This window comes from Pogoniulus pusillus, chromosome 34 (genome assembly GCF_015220805.1).
Source record: "Pogoniulus pusillus isolate bPogPus1 chromosome 34, bPogPus1.pri, whole genome shotgun sequence".
NCBI lineage: Eukaryota > Metazoa > Chordata > Aves > Piciformes > Lybiidae > Pogoniulus > Pogoniulus pusillus.
Genome location: NC_087297.1, coordinates 9,230,113 through 9,244,440, shown reverse-complemented (window position 1 = coordinate 9,244,440; position 14,328 = coordinate 9,230,113).

Here is a 14,328-nt window from a genome sequence, read left to right as displayed (position 1 = left end):
CAGAAGAAAGCTAGACAATATAAGGAGCCAGTGTATCCTGGGATATTTGTAATGTTTGCCTGGATTATTTATCAGCTAGTATGTAATGCTGATTAGAAATTAATAGGGGTTTGTCTGTTCTGTATGGGATTCATCATCTTTTGTCTTGACTTGCATCAGATCAATAATCCCAATTTTAGCAACAAATTTGCCAGCAGTGTAAGACATTAATTGCACTTCACTGAATCAAAGCTGTGTATTTTGTACTGGAGCAGCAGGCTTTAATAATAAGTTTAATGGAAGAAGCTCAAGCACACATAGGGTAGCATCCTATAATTCTAGGCTAGCTCACACAAAAGAGAACAGATAAAGTATGCCAAGGGATCTACTCCATTGTCTGAAGCCAAATAATTTTATTCTGCAATTCCTGGAAGCATGCACATTAAAGAGAAACATATTAGATCGAATCTTAATGAGCATACATTGATTAAAGCAACTGGCTTAATTGTGTAAGGTTCTTCCCATGCTCCACAGGTGGACATAGTGCCTGAGGCAGAGCAGCCACATTTATTAATGGTGCCTGTTTTATTATTCAAGACTTGGGGGGGGGGGGGGGGAAGAGGCAATTAATAAACAATGGTTTATTGGAGAGCTTTCAGTGGAAATTAACCTTTTTAATAATTTATCAGGTAGCATCAGAGACTTTAATATTGTGTTTCCTCTGAAGTTGTGCTGAAACCAGTCTTCAGATTAACTTCTCAGCATCTGACAGACAAAAAGCTTAGTTTACAGAAGCTAATGCTTAGGAATTTTTGCAATATGCAATACAGATATATATATTTTTTTTTTTGCAAGTTAGACATGTAGGAGGTGAAAAATGATCCCTGAAGGAGAATGTTTGGGAGATAATGTCCAGAATCAGAAGGCTGAATTGTTTCCTTCTCTTTGTCATCTCAAACCATCTAATTTCTTCTGCTTCAGAAAGCATCATCCTCTACTTCCTCATGCAGCCCATCTGACTGCAGTGTGAGCAGAAGTGCTCGCAGTATGTTCTTGCTAGCGAGAAATGGGGACTGGTTGCTGCACTGCACATAGAATGTATCTTTAACTTTGTTATGAGCTGTTGCAAGCCATAAAACTTCAGCTCAGTGTTGTTTCCTGGAAACCTTAAAACCCCCAAGGCCTTGAATTAGTAACTGCATCCTTAGGTAATGAATTGATTACAAAAAGTGGTGTATCATGTCTTGAAGCTGGATCTCTTCTGAACACTGAATTTACAAAATCTCATCTTTGTCTGTTGTCCAATTTATTCTGAACACTTTTCTATCAGAGGTGGATTCGATGACAGGTGCAAAATGATGGGAACAGGATAGGAGGTGGAGAATTTTCTGGTATGATCAGAGGCAGACCAAGATCAGGCCTTACAAAAAATGACTGTCATTCAAAAGCATAGGAACAAAACAAAAGGGTTTATACACTCATCTGATGTGACAGCTAAAATACTGAAGCAAGTTCATTTTGCTCCACTAAAAACAATTCTTAATGCCATTTGAAACTCTCAACAAAAACCCAGTGGGAAATCCTGTTGTGAAGTTCCTTTCTTAAGGCAAGTCCATTCATCTTTTATCCCATCTTTTATCTCCTTTCAGCAGATCCAAGGCTCATTCCATCAGGGAATTCAGCAAGATATCAGAAGTGGCATTTTGATTGCATTTGTTCAGGATTATAACAAGCAGTGGAACCTCAGTCAACAGACCTTCAGTGCTGACATTGGTGAGGACTGTGGGTAGCCACTAGGCTTGGTAGAGGTAGATAATGGTTGGTCTGGAAACTCTTCAAGTTCTTTTCAAACTGAAATGATTTCATGTTTCTGTATCTTTTTAGGCACTCTAACTGCATACAGTATCTGGTAAATGCATAGTAAAAGCAACACTTTTGAATGGCACAGTAGTTAATATATCTGTAGCTAAGCATTTTAGTGATATAGTAATTCATAGAATCAGCCAGTTTGGAAAAGACCCCCAAGTTCATCCAGTCCAACCTAGCACCCAGCCCTAGCCAATCAACTAGACCATGGTACTAAGTGTCTCATCCAGGCTTTGCTTGAACACCTCCAGGTTTCTCAATTTTTATTCAAGTTTTTCATGTTTTATCCAAAAGCACTTCACTGAACTTGTTAAATGCATTTGATTTACGTATGCTGTGGGTGCCCACTTCAGAGAGGTGTTCAAGGCCAGGCTGGATGAGGTCTTGAGCAGCCTGGGCTGGTGGAACCTGTCCCTGGTCCTGCCAGAGGTGTGGGAACCAGACTGTCTTTATGGTCCCTTCTAACACAAACCATCCTATGAAGCCATTTTCAAGCGTTCCATTTTCATTTGCCTCAAAGGACAGCTATAGAATTCCACAGTTCCCAATTTACTGAAGCTTTGCCAAACTTCTGTGCAGTTCTGGTTTTCCCTTGGAACATCAACAGCACTCTTGAGCAGTTAATTTAGCACCTGAGAGGCTGCTTTATAAAAATGCCTATTCCTTTCTTTCCAGAAAGACTCTGCATGCTACAAGTCTTTATGCCTTCAAGACAAAGGTTTTGTTCTAATAGCACAAACATTTGAATATGAAGCTTTGTCTTGTCTTTCTTTAGAGTTGAGGAAAAGTACTCAGCTCTTTTCCCAAAGAACAAAAGAGAAATGACAAGGGGGGAAAGGGCAGGCTAAAATGATTAGCACTAGCTCAAAAACATTTGAATATGTAAGAGCTCATAGAAGCCACATTTGGTAAAAATAGGTACTTACATGCTGCTTTGTTCAGAGTTAAATGAACTGTTGATCAGATTGGCACTTCTGTGTGTGTAGTAAAGAAACAAAAGGCGATGAAAGGAAATGAACGTGAAATTAGATGGATAATAGAAGCCAAAATCTCTTGCTTCTCTTAAAACAATTTAGAGGGAAATTAAGTCTGCTTTGATAACTTCTTTTTTAAAAGGTGACTTGGTTCTTCATGCACTGGAGTGGGTGCGGAGAAGGATGCTGAGGCTGGGGAGAGGTCTGGTAAGCATGACCTATGAGGTGCAGCTGAGGGAACTGGGGTTGGAGGATGGTGAGAGGGGACCTTATTGCCCTATGCCACTACAACTTAAAAGGAGGTTGTAATGAGGCTGGAGCTGGCCTCTTCTTCCAAATTACTACTGATAGGACAAGAGGAAATGGCTTCAAGTTTCATCAGGGGAGGTTTAGGTTGGAAGTTCTTTACTGAGCAGGTGGTCAGGCACTGGAACAGGCTGCCCAGGATGGTGGTGAAGTCACCATCCCTGGAGGTCTTTAAAAAGAGTGGATGTGGTACTTGAGGCTATGTCTAGTAATGAAGGATGCTGGGGTGAAGGTTGGACTGGATGATCCTGGTGGTTCTTTCCAACCATAGCGATTCATGGAGATTAGATGATGTGCCGAGGGGTTTGGTTTAGTCGAGGACTTGTCAGTGTGAGACTAATGATTGGACTTGATGATCTTGAAGGTCTTTTCTGATCTAAGAGATTCTGTGACCAATCTTGTGGCATGTTATAAACTTAATTACTGCTGGGTTACTTGACAAAGAAATCACAGAAAATCAGTAATCACTGCTGTTGCCTGGACATTCTCTCCTTCAGACATCAGAACTACATTGTCATCTCATAGGCACTCGTTCTGTGCTTTGGTTTAGAGTGGGATTTTTAACACTTGTTGATTTATTAGGGTTCTTTTTGTCCCACCTTCACAATTTTCTTCTCTATCTAAGGTCATAAGCACAGGTAGAAGTTCACAGCCACCATACCGGTCACTGTATGTCAAGTACTCCCCATTCACCCCCGGGAAGAACGTGGGAATTCCTCAGCAGAGGTTAGCAGAACAAAAACCTGGTTAGTGAGCTCTATAATGTTACTATGATTTGTGTTTTGCTGCATACAAGAGATCAGAGCTCGAGGCTACAGGTTAACTTCAGGCACCTGCAACTTGAGGCCAGTGTTTTTAGTTCTAGCAGTTGAACTGATTCCCTGTCATGGACTGTTTCCAGTCTATTGATGCTTCCACTTTATTTTTTCACTTTGATTTGTTTTTATTGAGCTGATTTACAAGTCAAAGCAGTTTCGTGCTGTCAGTTTGTTTGTTGTTCTTTCTCATTTGCACTGGAAATTGCCAACTCGCTGAGCATTGAAAAAAGTCACCTGGAGATATAAGGCAACAAAATTAATTCATATAGCTCCTTATAAAACAAAATATACATATCAATAGCTATCTTACCTGAAATTTGGACTAATGTTATTTTCAAGGATAAGGAAATAACTGATATAACTATACTAAGCTAAGGATGGGGATGTCTAATGAGCCACCTCTACCTCCAGGCTGCATTGGTTTAACGTGTCTTCCTTCCCTGCTAATTGAGCATCGAATCTAATGCCTGTGATTCCTTAGCACCGTGACTCTTTGCTCCTCCTCAGCACTCAGAGCAGCGCAGTCTCTCTTTTATTTAAAGGGGAACAACCCAAAATCTTGTTGATCTGCATGTATCATCTGCTAACAGCCTTTCCTCATGCATGGCTTACAACTGCAGTTTGCTGTTCAAATATCCTCTGTTCTGTAATGGAGTGAATACCTGCACACATGCAAAGGGAGAACTGAATACATATATATCACAGTATCATTAGGGTTGGAAGAGACCTCACAGATCAACCCTTTACCACAGAGCTCAAGGCTAGACCATGGCACCAAGTGCCACGTCCAACCTTGCCTTGAAGTGCCCTAGAGACGGCGACTCCACCACCTCCTCGGGCAACACATTCCAGTGTCCAATGACTCTCTCAAGTAAAGAATATGTGTGTGTGTGTCACTGTGGTGGGGTTTTCTATACTGTCTGTGAATCACTGACCTCTGAAGTCTCATCCTCTAGGTGTTAACTGCACTTACAAAACACTTAAGTGCAGTGTCTCATCGACCTGTTTATAATTTCCTTCCTTCCCAAATAGCAGACAAAGTACTCCCTAATATTTCTCTGGAGCAAAAGCAGTTTTTAATAGTACTAACTGTATTCTCTGTTCTAACAGCAGCTCGTTTCACTCAACAGTCACATAGAATCAACCAGGTTGGAAGAGACCTCCAAGATGATCCAGTCCAACCCATCACCCAGCCCTATCACATCAACCAGACCATGGCACTACGTGCCCCATCATACACAATCAGCTATAAATCAAGGTAATTGTTTTTTGCAGTTATCACAGAAATAAGTTGAAAAGCGTCATAGTGGAGGAAAAAAAAAAGCTAATAGATATTTAGAAGCTGTGCCATCTGGTCTGTCATGAAATGAATCTAACTGGAAAATGCATGTCTATAAGTAAAATGTATGCAGATAGGAAGAGATGCATTTAGAACTGAAGGCTTGAGAACAAGCAGTGCTGGCCAGTGCACATTCGTTATTCAGTTTGACAATTTGTGGAAGTCTATAACGTGACAGAAAAGCCAACAACAACCAGGAAAGCTCTCTTCTATTTATTACAGTCATTGTTATCTGGTTTTAAATCAATAGACCAAGTTCTTAACATCATGGGGCACAGAGCTCAAATAGGAAGGCTTGAAGCAGCCTACCGTGATGGACAGTCTGCTTTACAAACAAGGATGGAAAGATTATTGTCGGAGGAGCAAAGCTCAGAAGAAATAGAACTGTTCTCTGAGACTATTGTAAGGAATAAATGCTGGAGAATTCATATTTAAGCAATAAGCCCCATTAACACCAGAAGTGATGAGTGTAAACTGAGCAGATATTACTGCAGCAGAGGACACCTGTCCTAGAAAGGAATAAGCTTCTGAAACAGTTTCTAAAAGAGCAGTGGAGGCAAAAATATAACTTGTTTTATACTGAAGTTTGATGCAGTTATGGGGAGGATCATATGACAGTTTCCTTTTATAGCAAGTTTGGAGCTGATGACTTAGCAAATCCCTTCCACTCTTCTGTTGTTTGTCATGATATTTTTATGCTGTGATTTTCAACACTTTACAGATTGCCATCTGAGCCACTTCATAAATCTGCCTTTACAGCAACTGAATTGATTTTTGCCACTCTAGCAAAGTAAGCCTGATAATCCAAAATTTATTTCACAACAGTTCTTTCAAAAATGTGTCCTAACTGTTAGTTTTACTGCATTCCTTTCTGCTTAAAAAGGAAATACAGACTGCTAATCATTTATTTTTAGTGTATTGTGTGTCTACGTGAATTGCGCTCAACTGCACCTGTAGCTCTGGGAATTAAGCTGAGAAGCATATGACACCCTACAATGATTTCCTGGTAACTGAAAGATTCCCACACATGCAATGCAGATCTTGGGACTTTTTCTTTTCCCTACTGAATCTGCTCCCTTCCCACCCCCGCCCCGGTTCTTCCAAATCAACTGAATTGCAGAATGTCAGGGTGTGGTGGTAGGCCTGATAGGGCAAACAGGGGCTTGTTCATGTTGGCTTGCCCAGACATGTTCCCCTCTCCCAGTAGTTTTGTGCTGGGGGGAGGCAACTGTGGGAGGGGGAGAGTGAAAGCCCTGGCTTCATCTAATATAGTGAGGCAAATGGCAAAGCACCATTCTGATTGGCTATGCTGTGTCCAATCCCCATTAGTCTTGGGCTGGATAGTGATACAAGGGATAAACAGGTAGTACAAGGGCTGCTGCTGCCTTATTTTGCATCCTGAATTTGCCTGGAGAGCTTACCAGGAACAGCCTCTAGATGCCTGCATGCCATGGGCTTGCACAGCCAGCGTGACATCGTGCTGAGACTGCACATCTGCAGACATCCTGCCTGCACCTGGAAGCCTCCTGCTAAGGCAAGAAGTCCTGGAGATATACAGATGGTCCAGAGGAGCCAGGAGACAAGGTCAGAGATTGTCTGTTTCCTTTCCCCAGAAGCCTGGGAGGAATTGAGTCTCAGGGGTCAACAAGACAGAGTTCCACATGCATTGGGTACTGTCTGATTCATACTTTGTGAGTAAATACTTAAAAGCCTCATCCAGTATAATATTTACATTGGCCACATTAAGAAATAAGTGCTCTGGTTTTGCCTGTTCCCTGCATGTATAAATTTCCAACCTGTGCACTTTTGAACCTGTGAATAAGTTTTCTGGCAGGTTTGAACATTAGTGAAGAGTTTTCATGATTATTAACAATCATTGCCTGGATATGAAAATACAAAATTAATAATCTGTATTCATAATCCACCACAGGGGATCTGGAAGGTACCTCAAAAGTTCATCCAATCCACCACCCCCCCCCCCCCCCAACCACAGCAGGATCACCTTTACCAGATCACACAGGAACACATCCAGGTGAGTTTGGAATGTCTCTACAAAGGGAGACCCCACAACCCTACTGGGCAGCCTGTTTCAGTGTTCTGTCACCCTCAGAATGGAAAAAAAATTGTTCCTTATGTTTAAATGGTAGCCTGCAAATCATTGGCCCACTGGTTTTGGTCCTCTACTTGAATGGTGTTGGGATGACCAGCAAACTTCCAGACCTCCAATAGTAAGATGACAGAGGCATAGCCTAATTTCTAGTGGGGTACGGGGAAGAGGGCAATTGGAGCTTTGCTATACTGGAAAGCTGGAGTGATTTCAGGCCACAGGAGCTGGGGATATCTGGGACAGCAGCAGGGAAGCCACTTGTTCAGGTTGACTTCCTACTGTTTGATAGTGAAGAATCCCAGAGGTTAGAAGAAATGTTGATGTATCTATTGGGCAAGAAACGTTTTTGTGTTCTGGAGTTGGCTATTACAGCTATTTGGGCTGGCAGCAACAAGGTGCAGATGTTCACACTGGATGTTGGCACTGATGATCACGATCTGTTCTTCTCTACATGTGCTAAAACTCCAAGTAAATGAGATAAAAATAGCACTGATTTATTAAAGGGCTGTTGGTATACATTTTTGTCGCTGTTTAACTTTTCATTTATGTTTAAAGATACAAAGAAAATCCTACTTGTGGGACTATGTAGACCTTCATTGGGCTCCCACAGAGATGCAAAAGCATTTTATCTTCTTTGTTTCCTTTTTTGAGAATGGTGATGGGTTCTTGGCTGGAGATGCCTTACTGCTGTCCAGGTGGCAGTGCCGCACCACACTTAGCAGATCTAAAAAGTCTGCTGATTTGTGTGTACAAACTTGAAGGAAACATCAGGCTGCAAACCCATCAGTGCACGACATTTGAAGAGGAGGTGTCCACAACTCCATTCCTTCCTCACTAGGTATGTGACAATGGGAGGCTTTCACTGCTATATGTTTTAGTGTCAACAGCAACATAGTCACATGAGAAGTGGGAGAAGAAATGTGCCAAGCAAGATAACAACTTCCTACTTCACACAAGCCAATAATAGTTTGGTTGAGAAAGGAGCAAATGGTTTGTTTTGAGCAGCTTCACTCTTCTGCAAGAAATTACTCCAATGTAAATTGCTTCTTGTCTAGTGCCACAACAGGCAGCGATAAGGTGGTCTCAGAGCCTTCTCTTCTCCATGCTAATCAACCCCAGCTCTGTCAGCCTTTTTTCAGAGGAGAGGTGTTCCAGCCCTCTAATCATTTAGCTGCCCACTTCTGGACCTGCTGTAGCAGTACTCCAAGAGGGTCTTACAAGAGCAGTGTAGAGAGGCTGAATTACCTCCCTTGACCTCCTGAGGAGGTTTAACTCATGGCCTCTTTCTACAGAGATAACTCAGCAGTATTTTTCTTGGTGGGTATAATGCCTCCTTTTTCTTTTCATATAGTGAAGTTGGTAGATGTTGGTCTTTGCCACACTAGGGATTTTTGGCTTACTCCTTTGTATCAGGTTGAAGTTGTCATGGAATGATTTTCAGGAACTTCTTAAATGATTTGACAGTTACTTAGTTTTGGCATTAAAACTGATTCTATTGATCACCAGAGTATCTGTGCTTGGTGTTGCAATCTCAATTACTTCTGTGTGCCAGGATTTGCTGCCAAAGAAATCAGCAGACATCAGGCTTGACTCAAAGTCTATGAGCAACATTGTTTGATGGGCTTTGAAGTATGACATATATTTTCTTCAGAGAAATTCCAGCATTCTTACCCATCATTTGAATTAGTAAAAATAATTAACAACCTGGTCTGTCTACCAGAGAATGAGTTCTTGGTAAACTTTCTAAGGAAAATAGTCATGGTTTTGATCCTTTTTCAGTCTTAGATACTCAGTCTGGTGTCTGTTTGTTTGCTTTAAAGCATGGAAATGTTATTTCCTGCCTTGTTTTGAAGACTGAGATGATGTCAACATGCAAACTGACTCAATTAGTTACCACAGGACAACCTAGAACACTGATTATGCCATCTGCTTGTCTGTAAGTTGTGCAGATTGCTATGCCGTACTGTAGTGATGTAATTCATCTCCTAGATCAAAGGAGTTCAGGTCATATGCATTTATCATGTGACTAAAACTCTTGCCCGAGTGTAACTGTAAACTTGTTCCCTCAGGGTGACTCTTGTTTTGACCATATCCTTGTGTTACCAGATCTCATTTACAAAGGGGACTTTGATTTTGCAGTCACATAGCAGTATTATGAATAAGGACTATTTCTTTCCATTTTTCTCTCAGTATCAAACATACAAAGAGCAGTAAGATTTGGTGCACTTCTAAATCTTTTTTTTTTTTTCTGTTGAAATTGCAATTCTTTGTTTTGAGGCAAGGTCATGTCTTAAATCTAGTGTTCTGAATAGAAGATGGAAGCAAGCCATAGTAGAGGAAGCATTTTCCAGCATATTAAAACAATCCTTTCTCTTCCACTCAACATATCCTGGATCCCCTATGCTCAAGAAAGTCCCTGAAGCACACTTTTTGCACTCATTGCACCACAGGTCTTAAGAGAAACTGGAAAATAAGACTATGCTGAGAGAAAGGAGGCTGCTTACTGTAAGTGTAATGACATGTCTTACAGGAAACCTGTAGTAGCAGACAGAGTTTGGAATTGAAGACTTTGAGAGAGTGATTTGCCATTGGAATGGGCTGCTCAGGGAGGTGCTGGAGGTCCTTGAATGTGTTAAAGAAAAGCCTCGATGAGGCACTTAGTGCCATGGTCTAGTTGATTGGACAGGGCTGGGTGCTAGGTTGGACTAGATGCTCTTGGAGGTCTCTTCCAACCTGGTTGATTCTATGATTCTTAATGGAAGATATTTTCTGAATTGAACTGAAGATGCAGTTTAAAGTTCTTGGTTGCAAAAATGTTGATGCTGTGAAATTTCAAGGAATGATAGTTTATGAACAGCCTTCTGCAATGGATTTCTTCTGGTTTGTCAGTGCTATCCTTATGCCTACAAAAACTGTAGCCTGAAGAAATTTAGCTAAGACAGATTCTGCAGTGATTTGGGATTAATAATTCTATGCTGTGTGCAATGAATCACTCCTGTTACATTTGCACTCTGCTGCTTTAGGTATCTGCAAACTTCTTACCAAACTGTTATTGCTTCACCGTTGATGATCAAACTTTGCCCAGAGCAGCTTGAATAGCAGCCTTGAAAAGAACTAAAATCATCATTCTCCCATTATGCTGTACCTTCTTTAAATACACTCCAGAAAGTATAGACTTTGTGTCTGAAAATCCTGTAAACAAGAATTGATTGATGTCATGTGCCCAAAATCTACTGGTGGAATTTTACACAGCCCTGTTAATAATGTGTTAAAATCAATGGATAACTCCCACAGGAGGGAAGAAAACACCTTCAAAAGAAACATTAAGGCAGAGCCAAAGTGGGTTTTGGTGTGTTTTTAGTATGTGGATAATAAAACTAATTTTAAAAGGCTAAAGGATAGGACTCTAAAAATATTGGAGTTCGACCCTAACAGCTCAGTCCTCATCTCCAATGTGAAGAAATATGCAAGGTGCCGTTATACAAGATGCAGCCTCAGAAAGAGATATGCAAGAAGTGTAAGCCGCAGAGTGTTATCAGCCTGGGCTTGTGTGCTGGTCTGAGGCTAATTGGAATATTTTAATGAGAAAAATTAGATCTTTTGCCATGAAAACAAAATAATGAACTGGATGATCTTGGAGGTCTCTTCCAACCTGGATGATTCTATGATTCTATTCTGTGATATGATTCTGTATCACTCCTTGCATTGTTGAGAGATACAAACAGTCAAAATAAAGTCTCTTACTGTGCCTTGAAACTTTGCCCTGTTCACTCAGCTACCTGACTATGTAATTCAATTTGGGGGCTGAGGGAGCTGGGGTTAGCCTGAAGAAGAGGAGGCTCGGGGGAGACCTCATTGCTGCTTACAACTACCTGAAGGGAGGCTGTAGCCAGGTGGGGTTGGGCTCTTTTCCCAGGCAACCAGCAACAGAAGAAGGGGACACAGTCTCAAGTTGTGCCAGGGGAGGTCCTGACTGAATGTCAGGAGGAAGTTGTTGGCAGAGAGAGCGATTGGCATTGGAATGGGCTGCCCAGGGAGGTGGTGGAGGCACTGTGCCTGGAGGTGTTCAAGAAAAGCCTGGATGAGACACTTAGTACCGTGGTCTGGTTGATGGGCTGGGTGCTAGGTTGGACTGCATGAGCTTGAAGGTCTCTTCCAACCTGGTTGATTCTACTTTAACAATTTTTTTCTGCCCCCTTATCAGCTCTGGTATCTCGCCTCATGAGCTTTATGGGGCTGATTTGGTTATCTATCTGGGATAAAGAGGACGGGAAGGGAAATGGGATGGTAGTTGTAAGCCCTCCTGGGCAATCCTGCTGCCTGAGAGGGATTTTGAATTTCTGTGTTACTTATAACTTGTCTATAATTGTAAATATCTGTAAATATTGAGTACATATGCTTGTAAATCTGTGCTATGCTGTAAATAAAGCTTCACTTTAACTTCCAAGCCATCTGGTGAATTCAAGTTGAGGGAGGGAGGAGAATTCCCAATCCCCTGTAGTTTTTGCCCCAACAAGTTGTTCCACAGAGAAGCAATAGAAACATATAAAAAATACTCTATTGATGACTTTTTAACTAGTAAGAAACTCAAATATTTGGTATTATTTGAAGAACAAAATCTCTGAGCTAGACTTCTCAGTATGAAATATTTCAAGTGGTAGCTGTTGCCTGCCTCATTATTCCTCTTCACTCTGTCTACCCTACTGCCATGAAGCTGTTATTCTTGATTCCCCCAGGTCCAATATAAAATGTGTTTATTTAAATACTGTACTGTGGAAATCACTGCTTTCTATCTCTGGCTTTCCCAACACTTGCATCAATAATGCCTTCTCTCCACATTACCAGTTCTGCATTTCACTGCCTTCTGTGGCATTAGGTATGATAAGAGTAAACTATATTTAACATGATAGCTGCACCTTTAAATTCAGCTGAACTGCAGCAACTGAAGAAAAAATATCTTCCAAAGTAAAAGCTTCTCTGTTATATCAGATACCATATTAAAAAATCTAGGCAGAAACCCATCTATAATTACACAACTAGGCAAAACCACATTATTTGTTAAACTTTGCAATATCTGCAGCTGGGAAAATGAAGAGAAATGATTTGCCAGCAAGATTTACTTTATTACCATGTAAAGCAAGTGCCAGAATACTTCAACTTTACTGCCAACACTGGCAGTTTTGGTTTATCATTGAAAATGTTTGTCTCCAATGGTTATTTCTTCCCTGATGAGAATTGTCAGCTGTGTTAGGAAGTAAGTGGAGGTTCAAAAAGTACATTTGGTGCTTCCATCTCTAAACACAGGAAGAAGTAGACTACATTTATGTCCTTTTGCTCATAGTGAAATGAGTCAAGTGCTTAGAAAAGCAATGAATAGTTACCACACTATTCTTTGGCTTTGGACTGTTATAACAGGATCTGACCACATGTTTTCTGACAGCTTTTAAGAAGTCTGCTCTCTCTGCTAATGATATGAAAAAGAAAAAAACCTGGAAATTTCTCCTAATTAATCTTCCATTTCATTTATTGCCAGATAATTCAGTGCGTGTCTGTACCAGCAGCGCAACTTGCACCAGGGTAGCTATTTTCAGTACTGGAAATGCCAGTAAAGCTCTGTTGTGCAGAGTTTGGTGGCCTAGACACAGAATCCCATAAGCTGTATTCATTCCCAATGTGATCTGATCTATCCCACGATGCTGTCCTGCCTTAAAAGTATTTAACCAAACCATGTCAGCTGTAGCTTAACTGAGTTATATGTAGATGCCTTATGAGTCTTTATTATGAACATGAAATACCCAACTGTTCTTGGGGCATGACAATGTTTTGAAGGACCAACTTTCCAAACTACAATCTGTCATAAAAATTAGAAGAGAATCAGAAGATGATGTCCTGAAGGCCAACAAGAAGTTGAGATGAAGCTTTATTTCTTTGATGGTATTTGTCACTGTGATCATTTATACCAGTAGGGCTTAGTGGTGTCTTCTGTGGGTGTAAATCCAGGTGGTTATGAAGAAAGCAGATTCAGTTCTGATATGGGGAAATTTCTGCACATGATCTATTTTTGGTAAATACTAAGGAAGGAGAAGCTTTCAAACTAGATCAGCCAAGGCTTCCAAGAAGGCATGCAGTACACGAGGGTTTCTAAAAGGATGTTTCGAGATGGATTAGGACGTAAGAGTGATGCCTACTGATTCTCAGAATACACGTCCTCTATTTTACTAGAACAAAGGTTTTCCCTGAAAGCATGACAAAATGTGACAAAGACTCATTTTTCATCTTGTTCACAGTGGGATTTTCACAGAAAAGTGCCTCATCTGCCAGTGACAGAATTGCTCACCTTTGGGACAGCACACTCGGGCTGCTACTGCAAGCAGAGGTACGCAGAGAAACTGCACAAAGGGATGAATGGTAAGGAGGGAGGGCATTTTACAGTGACCATGGCTCTCAATACCTGCCTGCCCAACACACAGCACTGTATTGGGTAACATACTTGAAGTATCAGGGAGAAAAGTTAACAATTAGTGCTTTGTTCTTTTATGCTTTTCTTTATATAGCTTTCAAAAGCTTTTACCAGCTTTTCTTTGGAGTTGCAGAACCATGAATCTGCAGAGCTTAATAGTAGCTTTGTTTAGCATCACTAGTTAGTGCTGTGCTACTGGAAGCTGACATAGATATGGAAGATCATTTCTCACTGCTGCCTCAGTCCTTGTTCTTGACAATCTCCCTGACCCTGCATCTAGTTTCCACTACGCCTATTTGAAGAGGCTCCCAATTCAGCATTTTCAGAGTCTCACTTTGCCTGATTCCAGATTTGATTGTATTTCAGACAATCTGGGCACAATCCCAGGCTTTGCTAAGAAGTCCTGCCCCTCTCAATGCCTTCAAAGTAAAAGCAAAAGGTAAGCTCCAGCACCTGCTTCTTCAGAACACACTTTGACA